The sequence below is a fragment of the Leguminivora glycinivorella genome, chromosome 18 (genome assembly GCF_023078275.1).
Source record: "Leguminivora glycinivorella isolate SPB_JAAS2020 chromosome 18, LegGlyc_1.1, whole genome shotgun sequence".
In the NCBI taxonomy this organism is placed as follows: domain Eukaryota; kingdom Metazoa; phylum Arthropoda; class Insecta; order Lepidoptera; family Tortricidae; genus Leguminivora; species Leguminivora glycinivorella.
In genome coordinates, this window is record NC_062988.1 from 2,155,716 (window position 1) to 2,177,758 (window position 22,043).

General features: G+C 38.2%; 1 protein-coding gene across 1 annotated transcript in view; it reads right to left on the reverse strand.

The window, feature by feature from the left end:
* Window positions 1-21,694, reverse strand: part of LOC125235771 (transcription factor egl-13) — a 134,525-nt gene extending 112,831 nt beyond the window's left edge. Inside the window, exon 1 of the mRNA XM_048142357.1 lies at window positions 21,563-21,694. The gene's annotated coding sequence lies outside the window, so the exon portion shown is untranslated. The remainder of the gene's footprint in view (window positions 1-21,562) is intronic.
* Between the last annotated feature and the right edge of the window lie 349 nt (window positions 21,695-22,043).

A 22,043-nucleotide genomic window follows, 5' to 3' on the forward strand; every position in this document is an offset into this window, starting at 1 on the left:
GCGCCGCCTGGCGGGATAAATTGTCAGTGTGCCTCCTCATTGTACATGTGCGTACGTATATGAAAACGAACAATGATTCCTGCAAGCCGATTCAACCGCGACCAGGGGGCCGATTTTTGAATCTCGGCCATTCGATTTCGTGAAATTCGTTCAATAATATCTCCACTACTAGCGATTTAAATTCTACCAACAGAATCGAAGACGAGTGGTCATTAACTCATTACCACTAGTTTTAAAATTACTAGCCGTCATTTAAAAAAAATAGCATTACTTCGTTTTCCACAGACTTTCGAACGGAGAATTCGTGCCTTCGAAATTCAAAAATCGAGCCCCAGCCGGCGTAGTCGAATGGCAATTGTCGACGCCAGACGCCGACAAAAATACAGTCTAGCTCTGTCGCGCCAATACGCAAGAGCGATAGAGATAGATAGTCACGAAACAGATATTATCGTGAGTGCTTGTGCAGTTGGCTACGTACCCAGGCAGGTGTAATTCGTAGCGAACCAGCGTAACGAATTGGATGAGGTTATGCACAATGTAGTCATCCTAATCCGAAATGAAGTTCACGCTTGTCATTCGTGTGGAATATCTGGATTATGAATTGTGTTAGGTAGAAATATTCATTTAAATTCGCGAGAGGGCAGGTAAACATTTTGCATTTAATCATCGAGGAAGTAAATATCTGTAGGTTGACATAATTGATTAGGTTTTTGATGACGACAAAATAAAATTGTGCCTTCATTTAAAATACTTTTAGTAGTTTTAAAAGTGAGAAAGTGACAACTTAGACCCACTTGCACCAAACATATAACTCGGGGTTAGTGGGCTGTCATCTGTCAAATTCCATATAAAATGGTGGGTTAACCCTCCATCTTCGTTTCTGCAAGAGGCCCTTGATATAACAAATATCGGTAAATAATGACGAAATAAAACGTGACCAACGCCTTCATAATCTATTTCAGCGTGGTAAGTTAGTAATTAATTATATTAGATTGAATATTTTTTTTTATAATAGCAAGCAAGTCACTAATACGTTGCTGATTCTGAGATTACTGTGAACCACCCGCTTTTTACAGAAAAAAATGTTTTAGCACATAATACATACTACCATTAAATTATCGACAATGTCTCTAATCTAAAAGACTGCGCTACTAAGAGTCTTATCCATACTTTTTTCTCCCCAGTCCCACAATGCAGTCATTATTATTTCACTTCAGCCGTCCGTCAACTCGTCGCTTTACGGCCGGCGGTCTGCAGAGCCCCTGTTGATAGCATTTTAAATCAGGTTAAGGTCGCTGCTGGTTGATCGAACGCGTTCTTTTGTTTTTTTTTTATCCTAGACATCGGAGTGGAGTAATTCGATTTTTGAAAATCGAACGTTCGATGCTTCCTTGTTTTGTTGGGTTGGTAAGTTACTGGAGTATAACGTTTTTTTTGCGTGATAACAAAGGAAAGTAATAGTAAATACCTAAGTACCTAAGTGTATAGATACACTTTTTACATCGAAATGTTTTGCGGTTTTTACGTTTGTGAATAGATGTATGTATATTCAATTAATTTAAAACGATGTTCGAAATTGTTATTCGGATTCAAACGAATGCTTTGGTAAAATATTCGGACATGAAAAATATTAACTGCTAGAAAAATCATTTCTGCAGAATGGCTCCATAAACGTCCGCACCGATATCACCTCAATAAATAAAATGGACGCCGTCCAATACGTTGTGATCAATAAAATCACATCCCAAATGTAAAACGCTATGAATTCTTCATTCGAAATTGTGCTGACCATGTTAGGGTATTATCATTTTTAGTGCTCGCCACACTGGTATATTCAGATGGAATTTTTGATGCACTGGCTACACAGGCGCGCTGCCATTGGACGATCTGAATATTGTATGAGCCAATCACAGTGTTGCGCTTAGCGCTGCATTCCAATTTCAAATGTTGAAGGCGGGAAATCGTTGGCTACATAGTAACGGCTGTTTTGCAATGTAATAGGGTTATTTGTTACAAAATCAAGCGTAATTTCGTCGTGTCCAAGTGACATTTGGCTCTTGCGGCGTATGCTGGATGCTATGCCGATAATTTGATATTCTAGGCCAGAATTTTAATGTGTTGAGGTATGTATCCGCTGTTCGATCAAATGGGTTGTTTGCGTGTTCTGAGTATTGATAGCTAATACAGGTAATCCATACTTAATATAAACCTACTCGTAATGGGAAAGTGTGTGTGTCTGTTTGTCCGTCTTTCTCGGCAAAACGGAGCGACGAATTGACATGACTTTTTAAGTGGATATTTGAAGGGATGGAGAGTGAGAGTGACATATACTTTTTTGTATCCCCCGCTTCCCTAAAAATGGAAGGGGTTGTATAGAGCATTCCGCAATTTTAGAATTTAACACGAGCGAAGCCGCGGGCAAAATCTAGTACCTAGTATAAGTAACAAACGCAGACGTAATTAAAAAAAAAAAAGTAAAAGTAAAAAAGTATTTATTGTACACACAAAAAACCGAACGCTTGATCATACCGTGTAAACAAATTAAAATTGAGTTAACAAATGGGACTTACAACTTGGTCTACAAAATTATGTAGGTACATTTAGGCATTATCATTAGGATTTAGCTGGTTCCTACACTAGGCAAACAGCCTGTCTCGTAGGTAACCGTTTCAGACATTATATTTCATTGACGATTTGTGCAAATTTTAGGCCAATAAGACACTAATGAATGAGGTTTGTAAAGGGTATAAATTATAAATTTACCTGATAACCAAAAAGAAGATTACAAATGAGTTAAACATAATACAATAGTTAACCTTTAAATCTATTTCAACTATACTTAAACTAAACTAAACTAAAACTAAATTACTTACTTTACGGAATGTAAATTTGTAAATACGTAATATTCTTCAAGTGTTTTAATGGTTTGCAATGTTCAAGATCAGATGCTCCGTTGGCCAGTAAAAAATAGTTGCATCTTTATGCTAATAAGAACAACTAAACATGACAAAGTTGCATATTTTGTGTAAAAAATTATGCATAAATGAGATTGTTAAGATTTCGTAAGGGACCAGTTGTAAATTCTCTTTCTTAAGCAGGTAGGACATTTGAGAACGTCTTAATGACATTAGACCACAAGAGGCCAAAATTGAGTAACCAAAATTGAAAGCAGACAAAAAACAAGACCTAGGTAATACTAATGAGGTCAATGCATCATCACTTTAAGAGCAATAATATGTTAAATATTATATTTAGTAGTTAAATTACATAGTTCTGACATGTTAATGACTAGATAGTCAAGATAAAAACCAGTATATTTTTCTGCCAATGTTACACTAAAAGGCAATAAAAACTGGCCATTTAAGATATAATTTCCATACAAAATTACTTGTAATCATTGCTTTAGTGTACAATTGACATTTCCTATTGCGAATCAGAAAAATTGCGTAACATAGATTACCTTCGCATTATTTATATAATCAGGTTTTGACAAATAATCGGAGGCCTAGGCAAGGTGACAATCGCTTACGTTATGACAACTAAACGCATTGTGTCTCTATGTCTCTTCCATATTAGGGCCAATTTACACGGTGCGAGAACTTCCATGCGAGTTTTTATTGGTGTGCTGAAATATAATCCCATTAATTCAACTAAAACATGCGAATTCGCGAGTCGTCTAGATGACCCTATAAACAATCACAGAGCGTTTTAATGTTCCCACGCTGATGTTATAAATGTTATATAACATTGTGTGACAGGGACAGCGTAATGTCTATGCCATCAGTGCCATCACGCAATCCCTGTCATACAATGTTTCATTCCACCATAATGTTGAGCACCATCGTTTTCTACGATTGCTACGAAGTGTAACCAATTGGCATGTTGCCTACGCGGCCAGTATTGTGGCAATCGACATGTAACTAATGATGTTAGTTACCTATTCAAATTAGATGAAGCATGCAATGACCAGTCAGGATTAGCGGAACCATTTATTAGGATAACAGTATTATTCGTATTAGTGGATGCGATCGGGTTTTGGATTTAATGATCATAATACTGATTTTAATGGAAATTATTAGGAAAATTCTATGAAATAATTTATTGGTATTTATAAGTTACAAGCGGCGTATTAGGTGATATATAAACTTAGTTAATGGGAAACGATCGGGCTGTCAAGAGAGCGTTCTTGGGTCGACCGGCTGGGTCGACCCAGGTATCGCTGGGAGGACAGTGTGGTGGCGGATCTGCATCGGCTTCAAGTCAGTGAATGGCAAGAGGCTGCGCAGGATCGGTACAGGTGGCGATCTCTCGTTTCGGAGGCAGATGATTGATTCTGGAACTTTATCTTATTAAATATTCTTTATCTTAAATCTGAGGGGGCCTTACGGATACACTTCCACCCATCGGATACCTTACGAACCTGACATTCTTCAGCTATTCAGGAGCTTCTCGACTATCTCCATTATCTGGAACCTAAAACTTGCCTATCGTAACAGACAGGCCTGCAATCACAATTTCAGACATTTCAAAGAAAATCGGGGAAAAATATCTTTTTCGTGACACCCGTGAATTTCCACTACACACACACACAATCACGCCTGTATCCCATAAAGGGGTAGGCAGAGCACATGAAACTACTAAAGCTTCAGGGCCACTCTTGGCAAATAAGGGGTTAAAAGAAAACGAAACTGTGGCATTGCAGTGACAGGTTGCCAGCCTCTCGCCTACACCACATTTTAATTTTTAACCCATATCCCATAGTCGCCTTCTACGACACCCACGGGAGGAAAGGGGGTGGCCTGAAATTAAAGGAGCCAAAAATTATAATGGACTCAATTTTAGCATAGTTTACTAGGGAGTATACTACCAGGAGATAAGAAAATAAAACAGTATAGGTACATTATAATACATTCCGTACAGCAAATCTTGGTTGTCACAAGCTCCCTTTGTCAATACAAAGCCTCGTTGTGGCCTTGTCGATTGTCTTGCGTTTGCGCATCGCATATTTCATTGTCACGTGTATGGACTACGAGTGACACTGACGTCTGCGTAACACAATAATACATACAATCACGCCTGTATCCCATAAATGGGTAGGCAGAGCACAAGAAACTACTCAAGTTTCAGTGCCACTCTTGGCAATTAAGGGGTTGAAAGAAAGGAGGTGAATTAATACGACCTCAGACCGTTAAACGTAGAGTGAATAGGCTATTACTGAATCGGTGAGCTCCATCTTAGACTCTGTCTTCACTTCCCATCAGGTGTGACTAGGATCAATCGCCGATAAAAAAAAAGAATTTTGAAAAATCCTTTCTTAGTGCTCCTCTACACCGTATAAGAAACCTACCTACGTGCCAAATTTGGAATCTCTAGGACGAGCGGTTTCGGCTGTGCGTTGATATGTCAGTCAGTATATTTAGAAGATTCTTCAACTACAACTACAAATCATCTAAGCTAAACTTAAACGATGGATATGAAGAAGCATAACAATAATAAGTCGCACAAAAGGCCTCCTTGATTAATGATAACATCTAATTCATTCGTAATAGCTATAAATAACTGTTGTGTGAATAAATGCTCAAGTATGTTTATTGTTTCTTACAATATAATAGTCGCAATTCATTGGAATAATTCAGTGACTTTTGTATATACAATAAGAACTTATATTAATACTAATGTTTACTCCATAATATCTACTACAGAATACATAACGCCGTGGCTTGCGTGGCGCGATGGTCGCGCGACGGCGATGCGACGCATACAAAATCAAACCTTATCGATATGGAAGTATGAGACGCGACGTCGCCCACGCAAGACACGGCGTAATAGTTCTCCATACTTTAAGAAAACACGACTGCAAAAATATCCCTTGCTGACAAAGTTAGGTGCACACCTTATTATAGTAAAACTAACTACGCCAAATCCTAGGATTGATTTCCACAGCGGACCCCTAGTTGTCTCTTATGATCTATAGCAACTGCTGCGATAGCGCAAGGTAAAAATCTTAATAGACGTATTAAATAAAAAACAACGATGATTTTTCTGACCTTCAATGATACAATTATCCTATAGTATGTGGGTTTTAGACAAATTGCATATAAAACCTTGAAATTCTTCTATGTGAATGCCTCTTGTATAATTCCGCATCCCATGTGTGGGCTTCATTGTTTTAGAGGGTACCGATACCGACTCGTGATGTTCAACTACTAGTCAATTTGGTAAATTTGGCCTTTGACAGTTATTACCTACTTTAGGTACCTTGGTTTTACGTATTTATGAACTATTTTCTAATATATTATGTGTTTTATTTATCTTAGCTTAACATAAGAAAACGTGAATACTAATAATTACTGAACACATTATCATCACTCGTTAAAAAAAACGTTCTAACCATAATCTCCTTCCTAATTGTTACATCCATCTTTGTTTTCACCCACAATACTTTTACACTATTATTCATAAAAATAATGACATACTAATGCTTTACAAATTAATATCAATATTTTAACAGCAAAACGCATTGTTACTTACCAAGTACCGCCTTTGAATCACTTTGAAAAGGACTTAAAGACGAACAAATCTTCATTTGTATTTCCCCAAGATACGATGCCACAGCGCGGTGGGCGCTTACGACGTCCATAATACAATTCGTATCGAGTTATTCAGAATGGCTTAAGAGACCGCTTTTGTTTGAGACATGTGACCTTTTAGAATGGAGATATAACAGTCATCGCTCAAGACAATCATAAATAAGATATTCACATTAACTAATGTTTCACGTCTCTCATAATTTGGAGCGGTTACAATGTGCTCTGGAAATATATATCACTTCAAATTACTGTTGGTCCATTGTTTGAGTTTTTATGCAAGTTGTAAGCTTTGGAGGAGAGTACGTTACTGAAGGAAAGTCGTTGTATGTTAATTAATGGACTTATGCGAGTACATAAATTATCTGTAGTTATTTAAAGGTTTCATACAATGAAGATTTTTTTCCAGTCATCGGTTAAAGAATATGTACGATGTAGTGGATGAGTTCATGAAATCATTTATTGAAATAAATATTTTACGAAAAGAATTTTTAGTCATTAATATAAAAATCTGAATTATTTGTACTTTTATGGGGCAACAGTGTACCTATAAAAACTAGTGGTTTTGTGAAGTGAAGATATTTTTAAATCCATACTATATACTATATTACTATATTATATTATAAATGGGAAAGTGTGTGTGTCTGTTTGTTTGTCCGTCTTTCACGGCAAAACAGAGCGACGAATTAACGTGATTTTTTAATTGGATACAGTTGAATGGATGGAGAGTGACATAGGCTACTTTTGTCTCTTTCTAACACCCCACTTTCCTAAAAGTTTGTATGAAGCATTCTGCCATTTTCGAATTTAACGCGAGCGTAGCCGCGGGAAAAAGCTAGTTAGTATATATAGCAAGAAAACTAAGCCCAGTCTGTATTGTTATACCTACAAATTGTATTATACAATATGAAAGTGTACTGTGACGAGCCTAAACGAAAATACTAATCTTCCTGCTGCCACCAAGGCCGCAGCCTACGCTTGAAGGAGATGGATGGCCGCATTAAGCCACGTCTTAATCCACGCGTGGCGATTAGGCGTTTAATTGCGCCCGGGGGCTGCGGCGCGTCTTTTCGGATGGTGGGCCTTAAGTGACCAATAAATTTTGTGGTTAATAGCACTATGACCAGGACCACTAACCAAAGTAACTATCACTATGAAAAAACCGTGGTATTTTGCATTATAACGACCTCATAAGATCGTGATCCTCAGTCACTTTTGCATCACTTAGTGTCATTTGAGAGATCTTTGAACATCATCATCCTCCTTGCATTTGCCACGGCTCATGGGAGCCTGGGGTCCTACAACTAATCCCAAGATTTGGCGTAGACACTAGTTTTTACGAAAGCGACTGCCGTCTGACCTTCCAACCCGAAGGGTAAACTAGACCTTATTGGAATCAGTCCGGTTTCCTCACGATGTTTTCCTTCGCCGAAAAGCGACTGTCAAATATCAAATGACATTTCGCACATAAATTCCGAAAAACTCATGAGTTCGAGCCAGGGTTCGAACCCGCTAGGCTACCAGCGCTTGAGAGATCTTTGAACAATTAAAAAAATGTACCTTTTGACATACATATTAATTTTGATAATCAGAAGGGAATGATAAAATTGGGGTTTTCTTATTAGATATCTTTTTTGGTGAATGACACTGACGTATACAAACCCAAGTTTAAAAACTCAAGAAGCGTTTTGGTTTCGGTTTTCGGTTTCTGCTTCGCTTTGCGACTATGTACCGTGCTGTCTAGTAACTATAAATACTTAGCTCTAAGATAAGAATTATACTTGTAAGTAAATTTTATTCCGGTTCCATACTTAGTGGTCGATAATTTGTACTTACAAAACAGCTAAACATTAAAGTAAAATTATTTGATGTCTCCACATTCCAGGAAGGTATTTGCTTATTACTTAGGAATGTTCCTCACAAAACATAAACAAACAATGTATCCCATAGTAACTGAGAATAATCAACACAAAAGCTATTAATTATAAGATAGCCGATAAGAGCAAATACAAATATTGACACAGATCACACTGACATCGCCTTAACCTTTATAATAATCACCTATTGCTTATCTCAATTTATTGTAAGGCTGTTCTCACACTGCATCGAACGACGGCAAGACGTACGGTGCTGCGGTTTTTACACGACTGCCCCAAAAAAAGAGTGTATTGTTTTCAGCGTTCATGTTTGTAATTAACTACGTATTGTAAGATATCGCGTATCTCAGTTGGTCAAACTATGAACATAGAACCTTGATTTCGATGTAAAGATTTGACCTAAAGAATTTTCCCTTTAAAGTAACGAAAATCAATAAAAAAACCGGGCAAGAGCGTGTCGGGCCACGCTCAGTGTAGGGTTCCGTAGTTTTCCGTATTTTTCTCAAAAACTACTTTCCTAGAAAGAAAACAATTTTCCTAGAAAGTCTTTATAAAGTTCTACTTTTGTGATTTTTTTCATATTTTTTAAACATATGGTTCAAAAAACGTTAGAGGGGAATGAAAAAAAAATCAGCGGGTTCCTAGTTGACTACGGAACCCTAAAAAGAGGGTGTAATTTATAACGAATAAATGATTCTGATTCTGACTAAGCTTCTCCATGAGATACTCGTACGACAGCAGTTCTCGAAAAGTTTCTACAAAAAATAGGGATTTTTTTTATTCCCTTTTTGTTACCAAGATTTATTTCATGAATTGAGATTTTAGTAAGTTTTATTTGGACATTAAGGTTCTCTATTATTTATATTTTCTTAATTATAACAATTATCCTGTATATATCTTACGAAACTTAGGCCGTGTGTGTGTGACGTTTGAAAGAGAAACATTGCGTCAAATCGTTACCTGAATTTTATTCGTTTAAGCTGGATAAATTGTTCGAAGACTGGAAGAATTAGCACAAAAACAAAGGCAGCACCACTCATCGTAAGAAACATAAAACATTGGCACCTAGGTGAGCTGATTTTCCTAGTTATTTCACAAAAACTGAATCAATAAAATAACTGTACTTTTGTAAACACACGCACACATAGACAACATTTAAATAAACAGTCGAAATTCTTGAAAAAATATCAAAAATAACAGGTAAACAGCTGAGAGAATGACCTAACTCATGACTGACGTTGTCATTGTTGTCAACTTGTCACAAGTGTCACTGTCACTGACGTCTGTCAAACTGAAGGATTGCGTTTAGAAATCAGTTGCGTTCAGAAACTGCACTTTGATTTTTTTTTAATCAAACAACTTCTTCACAAACAACTTAGTGAACGGAAAAATACAGAAATGGCGGATAAAATGATAAAATGCGCGAGCGCGAAATGCAAATCGTCAAGAAACACAAAGCAAGTCCTTGTATGTAAAACATGTAAAAATACTTACCACATCGATTGCATAAATGTAACTTTTACTCGGTTTCGATTAATGAACAAGGAAAACAAAAAGAACTGGGTTTGTAAGCGATGTGTTTCTAAGCAAATTAAAACTTCGGAAAATCAACAAATTTCATTGGACGAAAGTAGTACTCCGACACATAATAAAACACCAGAAACATCAACTTTGACAGATAGCTACCTTTCGGAAACAAGTATTTTATTAGAGTCAGAGGACAAAAACACAAAACCTAATCAAGATATTCAGAGTAATATACACAGTTCCATAGATCAGCAATCGCCAGTAAATGATCAGAATAATGCGTATTCCAATGATACACCAAAAAAGACCTCGAAGGAAGGTTCTCCTACTACTGATGAAAAGATAGAGCCAGAATTGACGAAGCCAGGTCCTAGTCCTAGTCAAGGCCAGAATAAAATGGAAAACTTTGCTTTTTCTCCAAAATCACCGCCTTGCAATCAAAACATAACGCATCGGAGGAGAATAAAAATCGATGTGCCGACTAATAATTCATTTACTTCTTTACTAACGGAAATGGAGGAGTCCCCAGAAGAGGAGTCCTCAGATGACGAAAGCCATGATTTGACACATTCATCAATTGAAAGCACTTCTAAAGATGTACTCAATAGAAGTTGCCCAGCGCTAATGGACAAAGGTGTCTTTGATATTGAATATCTCCAAGAGAAACTATCCACTCTACAAGAAAAATATGATTCAGCCGAAAATGAAATCGAAGTCTTACTGTTAGAAAACAATACATTAAAAAAGAAATTACAAGAATACGAAAGGAAAATAAAACAGCTAACTTCCATCTGCACGTCCACGGAGTCTACTCCAGCTACCAAGTTTGGGAGCACTAAGAAGACTACATCCAAAAAAATAAAAAAACGAAACCTCGATTTTTCATTCGGTGCCGACACTCAGCTACCCATATCGCCCCAGACTACCGATCGCAACCCCATGAAGAAACCTGCGAATACAACTTCTCCGAAAATCTCTGCAACAGATGTGCCAGCGCCAGCGACATCGAATACCAAATCGTCAAATGTAACTGAAACTTGCCTTATCAGCAACAACAGTAAGAGTATGTTGAACATCACTCGCCGGACGCTCAAAACGGACAACATTTGCCACTACCTTATTCCAGGCGGTGGAGTTCGCCAGCTCTTCGCGAATTTACATGGGAAACTCAAAGGTTTTACTTACCAAAACTACTGCATAATTTATATCGGTGAAGATGATTTTAACGCGACACCTGATTTTTATAGCTTGATTAACTTTATAAAAGAGGAAGTACAGTCTGTGCAGAACACTAATGTCATCATATGCTTACCTACTTTTAAGTCGAGTCGCAAAGCAACGCTATTTAATTCAAGGGTGCAACATTTTAACAATCTCTTATACATGGACAATCTGTTACATGAATATGCATATATATTAGATTCGAACAAAAATTTAGACCATAATATGTTTTCAAAAGAGTCTGGTAACGTAAATGCACGTGGACTCACTACAATAGTTCAGGATGTATGCAGCCTCATGAAAATAATACAAAGTTATTCAGTGCTTCCTGATAGCAAGTACAGTTCTTATCAAGTAGCACCATCTAACAATACTCACGATCACTTTTTTCGAGAACTTGGAAAACTTTACCATAATGCACCAAAATATTCAAGGAGTTTTAAATAAGTTAGATTTTATAGAAATAACGCTGGATAGATTAATGCAAAGTAATAAACGTAACATAAATGTAATATGCTTAAGCGAAACATTTCTTCAAAGAGGGACTGAAGAAAATCTAAAACTTAAAAATTACAAGCTAGCCTCGTCTTTTACCCGTCATAAACAGAAAAGAGGTGGGTCATCTATATTAGTAGCTAAAGATATATGTTTTAAAGAACTCCAAGTATGCAAAGACCTGAGTGTGCCCAGCACCTTTGAATGCTCAGGTATTGAGATAGTTGATCACAAGCTCATAGTTGTAAATATTTATCGTGTACCCAAATACGTTTACGTGAAAAAATTTCTATTTCATGTCGAGGCACTACTATATCACTTGAACAAAAAATATAAGAATCATAAAGTTATTCTAAGCGGAGACTGGAATCTCAATATTTTAAAAAAGGACAAAAATGTCCGGGAATTGCAAAACCTCCTCAGAAACTATAATATTGAAACGCACATAAATCAGCCTACGCGAGGTGAATCTTGCTTAGATCAAATTGCTAGTAACATAAAGAAAGTTGACTCCTTTACTCTTCCATTGGCACTTTCAGATCACGAAACAGCTCAGTTTATTTCATTCGGCGTAAAAAAGGTGTATGCGAAAACAGTACGATACTTTAAGAAAAGGGATTATAGTCAAGATAATGTGCGGAAATTTGTAGACTGTATGGAAGCTCTCTCCTTCTCTGAAGTTTTCAATAAGTATGACACCAATGATGCCTTTAACGAATTTTACGATATGCTTTGTATGTTCAATGAATTATGTTTCCCCTTTGTAAGAGTTAGAGTAAAAAATACACGGTCAAATAATCGATGGCTTACGAAAGGATTACGACGTGCTTGTGCCAATAAAAAAAGGCTATATCTTAGGTACATACAAGAAAAATCTAACAAGTTGGCAAATAAATCTGAGTATAATCAATATACAAAAGTATTGAGAAGATGCATCAATAAATCTCAGCAGCTATATAATAAGAGACGTATAACGTCAGCCAAATGTAAATCAAAAGCGATCTGGCAAATTATAAACGAAAGCCCATCTTCTCGTATAAATAATATAGATTGTATAGAAAAAGATCGAATAAAGTATTTTAATCAAGTTGACATAGCAAATCACTTCAATAATTTTTTCATTAATAATCCAATAAACAATCGTGACATTGACTATTGCCAATTAAATATAAATTATCCAAAGACAATATTTCTAAATCCATTAAGCTTCGATGATACATATAAAATTATTTTATCTTTAAATGCAAGCAATGCAACTGGTATTGATGGTGTTAATACTAAAGTAATTAAGTTGTGTGCTAAACAAATTGTAAGACCACTAACACACATAATAAATTTGTCGTTTCTAGAAGGCTGTTTTCCCGAGAGATTAAAAATATCTATTGTTAAACCTGTTTTCAAAAAAGGTGACAAAGAGTGCTTAAATAACTACAGACCTATCTCTCTTATTCCCATACTATCGAAAGTTTTTGAAAAAGCAATGCACATACGGCTAACGTCATTTCTAAACGTAAACGAGATTTTAAATAAAAACCAATACGGATTTCGAAAGGGCAGCTCGACAACCTTGGCATGTTTCAATCTGATGAAACTGGTAACTGAATCGTTAAACGAAAAGGTCCCAGTAGCAGCTATCTTTTTAGACTTAAGTAAGGCATTTGACTATGTAAACCACTCCATATTGCTGCGTAAGTTACAGTGTTACGGTGTCAGAGGAAACGCGCACAGCTGGTTAAGAAGCTACTTAACGGATAGGCAACAGTGCACTGAATTAAATAACATTGATCCCAAAAACAATGAGCAAAGTGTGATACGCTCAGAGCTTACATATAACCGAAATGGTGTACCACAAGGAAGTATACTTGGCCCACTACTCTTTTTATTATATGTAAATGATTTACCTGATCATGTCGGACATAGATGCATAATGTTTGCTGATGACACTACTTTGATAATTAGAGCAAATGACATTTTAAAATTTAATGATGACATAAATGATGCTCTTCTTAATGTGATTAATTGGTTAAATAATAATAAATTGAAAATTAATGTAAATAAGACCCAGGTAATGCAATTTAAGACCCCAAAAAGTATCAGTATAAATTTAAATATACAACACGGCATTGAACATGTGGATGAAGTAGATAGGACAAAGTTCCTTGGTGTCACTATTGACCAATCCTGTAACTGGAAAATTCACGTTTCGGATATTTGTGCGAAACTCCAAAAATATGTATATGCTCTGCGAAGACTCAGTACTAGTTGTTCAAAAGAAATAGCTTTGACAGCTTATCATGGGTACGTGTCTTCCATTTTGAGTTACGGATTGATAATCTGGGGCAACTCCGTAGATATGAAGCAAGCTTTTTTAGTTCAAAAGAAGTGTCTAAGAGCAATATGCAATACCCACTACTTGGAACCGTGCAGACCTTTGTTCCAATCAACAAGAGTCCTTTTTTTTTTTTTTTTTTTTTTTTGACGGAGTGGGAATGCTGTTACGCACGATGTGTGGGACTCGCCGTTTCTTTCCCCTCCCCTGTCGAGAGGGGGGAAACTTGGCCCTACCCACTAAACCCACTCCGGCGTTCTATCCTCTTTGCCGTTCGTGAGGGCGCGCTGGGATCGATGTTGTCATCATGTCATTCACCACGGCGCCCTCCGGCATTGCCCGGCCAAGGCACCCGCATAAAGAGGGGGATCAGAGACGCTTGATCCCCCTCGCTGGCATTCAATCAGGGGGGTAATACCCCTTACGGCTCGAGGCGAGCGTACGCTCTTCGCCTTCGACCCTGCCGCCTGCGTCGTAGCGGAAGAGCGTCTGCGGCTGCTTCTCGCTCCCTCTCTGCTTCTTCCTTCTGCGATATGATCACTTCGCAGAAGGAAACCACCGCATTCCAGTTTTTCTCGCTACCCAGCATAGCTTCTACTACGCTGCGTAGCGAGAGGTCCGCCATCCCCGTCGCCGCCCTGAGGGTGGCTCTTTCAGCAGCCCAGCGACCGCACTCTTCCAAAGTGTGCTGGGCCGTGTCGTCCGCTGCGCCGCATTCGTGGCAGTGAGGCCCCGGCTCTCTCCGTATTCTGTGCAGGTAATGTCCGAAACAGCCGTGTCCGGACACCACCTGCGTCATCCTGTATGTTAGGGCCCCCCTCCTGCGGCTGAGCCACTCGTCCATCACTGGGAGGATAGCACCTATGGTTCGGGTTCCATAGGCGCTATTCTCCAAGGCATCCCTCCATCTTTCTTTCAGGCGCTCCGCGGCAGCCCGCTCCCTTCTCTCGGCTTCCTCAGCGTCCGGGACCTCTCCTCGCTCCCTGGCTTCCACTTTAAGCCCGTACCTCTCCGCCAGCACCCCCGCATCCAGCTCCCAAGGTGGGGTGCCGGCAAGAAGGCATGCCGCTGCGTGAGAGGTGGTGCGGTAGGCCCTCACCATTCTTTGGGCCACTAACCTCTGTGGCCGACGGAGCAGTGCCTTTGCGCGTGTCGTCAGTCGTTCAGCCCAAATGGGCGCGCCGTAGAGCGCCATGCTCCTGACGACCCCCGCATATAGGCGCCGACATGGGGTATTCGGCCCTCCCAAATTAGGTAATAGGCGGCCCAGAGCCGAGGCCGCCCCCACGAGTCGAGGAGCCAGTTTCGCAAAGTGCTCCTCGAACGTCCACTTTCTGTCCAGGACAAGACCCAAGTACTTGATGTGGGGAAATCAACAAGAGTCCTGCCATTACCATGCATGTACATCAGGGAGTTGGCACTATTTGTTCATCAACATCCAAATATGTTTCCGACTCACGCTCAGGTTTTCCCAAGGTCAACACGGTATAGATCTCGGTTACACTTACCCCTTGCTACGACTCAAATATATAGGCAGAACGCGTACTGTATTATTCTGGCAAATATCTTACGAAAGTCGACTTATAGCACGAAATGTTGGTAACAAAATAGGATCAATTAAAATTTGCTGACGTGGCTATGTACAAACTTTTTGAGAACTGGTGACGAGTTATAGAACGAATCGCGCTTTCAGATGAAGATGCAGTGAAGACGAGTGGCAGGGTATGTTAGTCTGACAAAAATGTGTAGGAATTAAAAAGTGACAACACTGTAGTGACGTATATTTCAAAGCAATGTAAATATATTATTTGTATTAACGGGACGACACAATTAATAAAGCCACATTTTAATATTTACTATTTTTGCTCAGATCATATGTCACGCCGAACGTCTTAGTACAGAACGAATAAACTGATTGTCTACATACATCATACATGCGATTCGTTACACACCGGAAAACACAGACCAAAACACACCACCGTGCAATCGTCGTCGCACACGAATTCGCACTTCGCAACGATATGCGGCCACACGGCAGTGTGACCTCCGCCTAAAGACATAACCATTTTAGCATGGCCTACAGTCTATTCTGAAGTATTCAGAAAGAAGGCTCAACATACTATAGTTATATGTTATCTTTTGTTATGAACTTTATCCGATGAGGATGTTTTAAATTCCGGTTATATCACTTCTTATATGCCTATACATGTGACCGGCATTTCTTCCGTTGATTATAGATTATGATTATTATGAATCACTAGAGTTCGCATTTATTTCCGTGGTTCTCAAAGTTTAGCTTGCAGTTTTTGTGACATGAAGTATTAATTTTATCAGTAGGTAAGTAATACTCATCATCATTTATCATTCGCCTGCCCATATCTAAGTCATTTGGGGTCGGCCCTTTTCTTTTATACCTCTCTAGCGCTCGTCATCTCATAGTTCATATCATCTTTCTCACAGTCCATCCACCTTTTCTTCAGTTTTCCATTCCTCTTACTTCTTTAGACGTTCATTCGTAATTCGTAATAACTTTCTCGTCACATGAATTCATTCATTCATCCCTTCGCATCACATGCTAGTCGATTCGCTCTTACTTTTTCTACTATCATTGCAACTTTCAGGCTTCCTCTTATCCGTTTCCAACTGAAAATATCGAGGTTTGCTAACTTAATTTTGAATTAATGACACGATTTTGAATTTTAATGATACGAGTACGAAGGAAAATGAAATAAATTAGCGACTGTTAAATTTGAGTAAAACTCGATCGGCACTCGGCAGTATACATAGTATAACATTCAACATTTTACTGATCTTTTGAGCGTGGATTACAGGGTCCATAGATCTCTTTTGGACGCATTTTAAGAAAACATCCAGGTATACCATAGTTGCAAATATATCACTGATTTTCATTACTAGCAACTAGCAAAACATAAGCGTAAGAAGCTTCTACTCTACTTTAAAAGTTATTAAGTGTGTAATGTAACACGTTTCTCAAGACAAATTACGTAAAGATCCAAGATAACTAACTTCTCACAACTAAGACTAAGCAGTGAGACAATTAAGCGTATAAATTCAAACAATTAAGACTAACGTAACAGGTTTTTACATTAAATTAACTAAATGGTCCTAATCTCGGCTTGCACTGAGTTTCAGGAAACTTAAATAATAAACTAGCTTGTTTTGTTACTGTGTTATTTTAGAAGCCATAATGGTGAAGTATGTAAGACATTACGGTTAAGGAGCAATTGCGTAAGTGTTTTAATTAGGTTTTTGGAGCTTAAATTGTGCTTTGAGATTGTAAAGTCGACGACCGGTTGTTGACGACCGGTCCAGCGCAGTCGGTAGTGACCCTGCCTGTGACGAGCACAGATATTTTTTCCTGAGTCATGGATGTTTTCTGTGTATACAGGGTGTAAACCTAATACGGGCGAACCTCTTAACGGAAGTGAGTATAGGACATGAAAAATGGAATTAGAAAAATTATACTTAAAATTGAAATATTTTTTTATCCATACAAATTAATTCAGCCCGCAACGTAATGCAAACACACTCGCGTTAAACGCTCGTTGACAGTTGTCATTGATTGTCATCGCAACCACGTTTACAGTACATTGCTGCTAGGAAATTTTTCAAAGGTTCATTATGGGGTGAAAATTAAGAGTAACACAAAAACACTTCTTAATTAATTATAACAATATTGAATTATATGCCTGGTTTCATTTATCGCCCTTATTAGGTTTACGCGCTGTATAAGTATTTATATATATTGTTGTCTGAGTACCCACAACACAAGCCTACTTGAGCTTACCGTGGGCCCCAGTCAATCTGTAAGAATATCCTATTTTTTTTAATGTATGTATGTAAAGTTGTGAATGACGAGTAGACAATTCTTGACTCCAGGCAGGCAAGTATGGTCACGCGATAAATGATAAAACATCTGGCCGTCCCTATCGAACTTACTAATAGTGCGATAGGGACGGCCTGATATTTTATCGTCTATCGCGCGACCATGCTTCCCGTGCAGAACTACATCAATAAATTTAGATGAAAAATATCCGAAAATATGTTTTGACTACCCACTTTAGCATTAAATATTTTGCTTAGGTTCAAGGTTTGAACGAGTGTCGTTTCAAAAAAAATGTCTTAGGGCCCATAACCTGACAGAAACGGAAACGATGATAAGGTACTTATGAAGATGTATTTAAGTCGAAAGGCACTGATACAGTTTTGGATTTTGATAGTACAAAAACCGAATCAACCATGAGCCATGACGCAGGAAAATATTATTCAAACATTTAAACATTTTATGTTTATGCTAAATCTTTAACATGGTCTTTTGGTTGATAAAGCCTGCTGATTTTTCCAACTGGATAGTTTATTAAATATTGAAAACTATGCAATCAAGTGTAAGAGTTACACCATACAACAACAATGTGTTCACAATGTTTGCTTTGCATCTTCTAATCTCTGTAACTGCATCGGCTATTAAGGAAAGTTTATGCTACAATTATTATAGTTACTTAAGTGAAAGCTTAGGTCGAATCGTTTAAAAACGTACTTAAACCGTCACTAGATTTGCATATAATATAGCTTTACTATAGAATACATAGTATACTTTAACACGGATATACACATGTGTATATCCGTGTAAGTATACTGTGGGCATGTGGCCCGAAAAGACGGTTCATGGTGCAAGAGGCTGATGGAGTGGAGACCGTGGGGAGAGTCACGCCCAGCAGGAAGGCCAAAAATGCGTTGGTGTGACGATATCAAGGGAACAGCTGGATCAAAGTGGATAGAAAGAGCCCAGTATAGAACAGATTGCCAAAATATGAAGGAGACCTACATCTTTAAGATTGAAAAAGGTTAAAAAGAAGAAAAAGAAGAGATACACATGTGTATATGTATATAAACTTACACCTGCAGGGCTAAGATGGCTTTTGTCACCATGTCTGTTACGTTTTAACGAGTATGTAAGTGCGAAACTGACGTATAATATGGCAAGTGCCAAAACAACGACCACGATACGGCCACTGGTATCCCAAAACCCAGAGAACATGAAATTCCTCGAATTTCGGTACCACTCTTAGCAAATTTAAGATTGCAAACGGGACTTAATCGCGTATTTACTGTTTTAAACACTATCCCCCGACGTTTCAAGGACGGCATTGTCCCCGTGGTCTCGGAGCAGACTGGCTGAAGTTGACATCAACATCTTCTAGCTGTACGCTTGGTCCTGACTACCCACTTGAACAGTTTGTGCACTAGGGATGTCACCTTGTCGACACACAACACTCACGAAATTTGGTTTTTCAACCTGCGATATTTGTTTCTTCTTGCATTTACTAATGACCGGGTTCCATGTGGATGAGATATTAAAACCTTCGTCTCGATTGAAATTTTTATACTTCTTAATTTCAATGGCTTCACGTATTTTTCTACTATAATACCCACGATCTGTAGAGAGAATTTTAGGGTTGTGAAGCACAATCCAATGGTTAGGCCCTGACTGTAGCAAGTGCTCAGCAACGGCAGACTTGTTTAAGTCCCGTTTGCAATTTTAAATATGTGATAGAGAAAAATCATCTTCTCCCTCTCACATATGAAATTCTTTATCTGTGCAATGGGCTAAAAAAGGTGGCGCCTTCAGTCATAACCTTTGAGTGTGCCTTCTCATTGAACATAGGTATCGCACTGTCGATTTTTACGACATCCACGGGAGTGCAGAAAATTTGAACCCATATCACCACGCAGACGAGAACGGTTCAATGTTGGCATTTATGAGTATCGTATTCGATGGACGATAGCACTATCGGATAATTGTCGAGCGCTTATCAACCTTACATAATTCAAGTTTGTTGTAGGCATCAAATTCTATGTTTAGGTAAAGTTAGGACCAGTCAGTTCCGCCATATTGCATTATCACCAACTATATCCTGTCACCATGCTACTATACGGCTATTAACCGACCAAATAGCTATAAAAGGCCAGTAAACTGGCGTTTAGCGGTTTTATAGTGGGCTTGCGGTGGTCGCACTCTTAACATTGTTTTTAATGAGTAGTATAATGGACAATTAAACAGTATAACGACGGCTCAGAATAGTCGCATACTGTGGCGGGACTTATACTTGTATACTGACTTGTATGACCAGTATAATGTGATCTCTAGTCCTATATAAGTTGTATTAGGTTTTGAACTTGCATTTAAATTGGATGTTTGAGTTTTCATGTCGAAATGTAATTTAAAACGTCTTAAACGACCGAGAAGAAAATTTAAGATACTTGTAACATTAAAATCATAGTTTAAAAGGGGGTAAATTTTCAGTACTTAAGTATTTAAGTTCTTCTTAGTTTGGAGTAGAATTTTAAGTATTTTAAAGCAACAAGTTGCATGGAACACTTCCTTGAATATGCGGAAGTCATTGAGTTTACTGAAAATACTCCTAAGAAACCTTGTTATTTCTATATTGAAAGTGAATATGTGATATATAAAATTGATATGAATAATTGGAAGCAGCTACCGTTCTTATCTCAACTTAAGGCACTGGTCCCACCGCGAGCTAGTAAGCTATGAGCTATCGGCTATAAAAACAAACAAAATATAATCACTCCCGTGTAAACAAAAGAGACACGGCGATGTTTATAGCTACTCGCCCAGCGGTGAACTATCAATATCGCCGTGTCTCTTTTTATTTGCTCGCGGTGGGACCAGTGCCTAAAGACGTAGTTTTACCATTATGCTTTTAAATCGTCTTCAATCTCTTCTATATCTTCGCACCGTTGGGCAAGTGTTTGAACTTTTCTCAAATCTCCTTCTTCTGGGCGAGCTTATTCCATCGTAGGCCACGTCTGTGCCATTGGCTAGTCTGTGGCCAAGAGTAAGCCCATTTATAATAAAAAAATCTAATATATTTCTTAATTAAATACTTCCAACCTTACAAGAAAGTAGACAATTTAACTTCATAATTAATCCCATTGTACCATTAACGACTATAATGCACATAAGTAATACCATTAACATGTAATAAAGCTGTTATTCATTACTTCCTAGACACGTTATTGTAAACAATGTGAGACACATAACAAACTATGAATGTGACTGATAATGGATATTAATTAGTCTAGTATTGTTAGATAACTGTAACTGCGGAGTAACCTGGGCTTAGAATAGTGGTTTATTACTGAATGAATATTATCTATGAGTATGTTACTAGAAAGAAACGTGCAAACTAAAGACCTACTCACAGTTTAAGTTTTGGACTTATTACCTATTACTTACTATGAATGTATGAAACCATGACAACGTATGATTAATACAAATAAAGAATATGAATATGTGTCATTACCAGAAAATGTTGTCCAGAAAAGACAGACTCATAAGAGCTGGTTTTTGTACTGAGGTAATTATGTTCAAAAGCAAAATCCGTGACCGTTTTTCGTAAATCGAATTAAACCGCTTTTACAAAAAGAAAAACATTAGTGTACCTAGAAGAAGGTGACTGCAAATTAGATAAAATGAAACTTACTTGTTCTGCTTAACAGGCGTAGTCGACGGAGTAGGCCTCTTCTCTTCTTTAATAGTACTATTGTTCATTTTCGACGTCAATCGTTTTAGCACGTCATCCATCGACCGCTTATGCGGGTTCCCAAGTGACAGCGCGCTATTATGATTCAGCAATGAATTGTTATTATTGCAAAGACCCAGTTTAGCTTCAGCGCCAGGACTGCTACATTCGGAGGAGCCGCGGCGTCTAGCTTGAAGGTCTACTTGGTGAAGACTTAAAAAAGAGGAGGGGACTAGAAGGTTATTTGTCATTTCTAAGCTTTGCTCGAATCTTTGCTTCTTGCTGGGTCTCTCTTCTTCGAACTGATCCTCTTCGCTGATCGAACTCCTGGTGGAAGAGCTTGGGGAGAACTTGTAGTAGGTCTGATCTTCCTCCTGGGTGTCGGGGAAGTCCAGGGGAGCCGGGCCGGCTTCGGGCTTGTCCGTGTCGGCGGCACCTTCTT